We start from the raw sequence: 3,525 nt of genomic DNA on the forward strand, positions 1-3,525 counted from the left end.
TGAGTTTGAATTGATTATAAGCCTGGATCGATTTGAATCTAAATTGATTTTAAAGTCTTGTGTGGACCTCATGCCAAAATGAGGTCAACATAGATAAAAACTCAGCCGCAATAATAAACAAAATAGGAGAGATAGGATCACCTTTCCTTAAACCATGACAAGATTTGAAAAAGCTATGTTTAGAACCATTTAAAATAATGGAGGAATGCACATTTTCAACATAATTCTTAATAAAATTAATAACCACATATTTAAAACCAAAAACTCAAGAATGCAGTAAAGAAAGGACAATCAAAATTGTCATAGGCTTTGGCAATATCAAGTTTCAGAATCACATTACCACCTCTAACCCTAATATCTAGATCTTGACATAATTAATGGGCTAAAAGAATATTCTCAGTGATAGCCCTCCCTTTCATAAACCCCATATGATAGGGAGAGATAATTTTAGGAAGAATCCAAGCAAGACGATTAGAAATAATTTTAGACACTAGTTTATTAAAAAATGTACATAAGCTAATAGGCCTAAAATCATTCCAAGTTTGAACCGAGTTATTTTTAGGAATAAGAACTAAATAAGTAAACATAAAAAATTTAGGGATAGGACTACCAGCAAAAAAGTCCAAAATAGCAACAAAAATATTATGGTGAATAATATTCCAGCATTTTTGAAAAAACATAGTAGTGAAACCATCTTGTCCAGCAACAGAATTACTATTCATGCCCATTAAAGAATTTTTCACCTCCTTAAGAGAAGGTCTAGACATACTAACATTATCCTCATGAGTGAGAGTTTTGGGAATAAAAGAGTGGTCAATAATTTGATTAGGAATGAAATCTTTATTAAAATGATTTTGAAAATGAAGCACAGCTAAATTAGCAATATCAACAGAGTTGGAAGAATAGGAGCCATCTTCCCTTTGGATGTTATTGATACTATTATGAATCCTTTTCCACTTAACAAGAGCATGAAAATATTTAGTATTGTTATCCCCCTCAGCCAGATGTTTAGCAACACCTTTCTACTTTCAAAAAACCTCTTCATGAGCTTGAAATTTAAAGAGGTCAATTTTGGATTGATTTAATAGGGCAAAGTTCACATCATTAGGCTCATTCTGACATAAATTTTCATATGAATTCACACAATCTTTAGCATGATGAATATTAGAAAAAATATTTTCAAAAACATTGTGATTCCACCAATTCAGAACTTACTTCAATCTTTTGAGTTTTAACCAAAGTCTATTCATACCAAAAATCGAATTATCCAGGTGTAAAGGAGTATGCCAATTATCATGAACAATAGGAAAAAAAGAGTCATTAAGTAACCACATGTTCTGAAATCTAAAGTGATCGTGAAAATAAAAATTTCTATTCTTAATGGAAATAAGGAGAGGAGAGTAATCAGAAAATGTTCTACTAAGATGTTGGACATTAGTAGCATTAAAAGAGTTAATCCAAGAGTCATTAAAAAGCACACGATCAAGCCTTTACCATAAGTGACCCCTATTCCACGTAAATTTGTTACCCAAAAAGCCAATATTAATTAAGTTACAGGATAAAATCATATTATTAAAACCAGTTATAGAACGATAAGAAGGGGACGAACCACCAATTATTTCAGATGCTAAAGTTATGGCATTAAAATCACCACCAACCAACCAAGGCAAGTTACAACTACTATGGAAATTCATGATCTGTTCCCATAAAATTCTTCTGTTGTAAAGGGAAGAAGCAGCATACATAAAAAAAGCATAGGAATGAAAATTAAAAGCCTCAATATCGCAATGCATGACTTGATTGAAATTGCCAATAATATCAATTTTAATAGGATTTTTCCCAAAAACCAAAATTTTGTTAGACACATTACAAATCGCATAATCAAAACCAAAAAACCTAGAGGTATTCATTAAATGGGAAACAGGAATTAAAGGTTCAAGTTAAATAAGAATAGAAATTTTATGAATACGACATAAATTTTTAATACCAATTCTAGAAGAAGGGCAACCAATGCCCCTAACATTCCAAATAAATGAATGTTCTTTAACAAACACTACAGGAAAAACGCCAAATACCGGCGGTTTTTTCTGGCGGTTAGGAAGGCAAAATCGGCGGTTTTTAATTTTACCTGTGGTTTTTCGGCGATTTTTAAACCGTCGGAATAATTGGCGTAGGAAACTTTTACCGACGGCTTATTACCGAAGATTATTTTAGGCGGCGGTTTTCTTGTGGCATACGCCGTCGGTGACTACCGGGTTTGTAACCGGCGGTTCTCTGGCCGTTAAGCCACTGGTTATTGTACCTACGACTAACTGGCGATCACTTTACAGACGGTATGCCGGCTGTTAAAGAGGCCGTCGTGTGTTCGCTTAACCGCCGGCTAGCGTCGGTACACCGCCGGTTATTTTACCGACGGCGCCGGCGGTCAAGGCCAACGGTAGTACCGGTGGAATACACCGTCGGGTTTTCAACGGATAACCGCTGGAAGCCGTCGGTAATCGCCGGTATATTACCGGTGATTTAAGGGAATTACCGGCGGCATAGCTTAAGCCGTCCGGTATCGTATTTACCGGCGGCCAAACCGCCGATTAGCCGCCAGAAACCTGTAGTACCTGAAAAAAAAATGACAGTATTCCCTCTATTTGAGGGAGGTTCACCATAAATTCTAAACCTGCAGAAATAGCAATAGATAATAAGATATTTTGGGCAACACGCCGCTATATTCATCAGAATTATATATATAACCACATTAAATAAACAAGTTTACAATCAAACATTAAGAAATAAGTTCATCAAACATAAAACAAGTTCACCAAGTTCTAAATTCAAAAAGGTTACAATCACATGTTCTAAATACAATCATGAAACATAAAAAAGATCTAATCCTCAGCTGTATCCTCACTGTCTGGAGATGGCTGCTCCTCTTGCTTCTTCTTCCTTTGATTTTCAACTCTATATGATTGCAGCTCTACTTGCATTTCATTTTAAACTTTTCTCATTTCTTCAATCTCTCTAGATTGAACCCTTCTCATCTCTTCAATCTCCCTAGTCAGCGCTGCAACCCTCTCGCTTTCAGATTCTTCAACTCCACTTAGATCATGAAATTCAGAGGTGTATGAACTTCCCTCAATAGCATAAGCCTGTGAACCCATGCCATATACCCTCCCCCTCTATCTTCCGCCAATAACTTCTGACCATGTTTAATACTCAGAAATGTGGGCCGATCTAGAAGATGATCCCTCGCCAGTAGACTGCCGACTTTCTCTAGCTCGTACAAAATCATCCTGCGAGTTACAATTAGTTTTATTAAAATAAATTTTTATTCTAAAACTCCAAAAAATTTTACTCACATGAGCCTTCTTAGACTTCTCATCAATCCACTAATGGTCAGCTTGATGTTGATGAGTTCTTATATGCAACTCCAGTGGTGTTGGCTCTCGACCAAGGTGCTCTTTCTGAAAATTTAAGAAATAGTTATAATAACATAAACATATGTAATAAACTAATTCAAAACACTTACGAGGC

The sequence above is a fragment of the Dendrobium catenatum genome, unplaced genomic scaffold (genome assembly GCF_001605985.2).
Source record: "Dendrobium catenatum unplaced genomic scaffold, ASM160598v2 fragScaff_scaffold_205, whole genome shotgun sequence".
Taxonomy (NCBI): Eukaryota; Viridiplantae; Streptophyta; class Magnoliopsida; order Asparagales; family Orchidaceae; genus Dendrobium; species Dendrobium catenatum.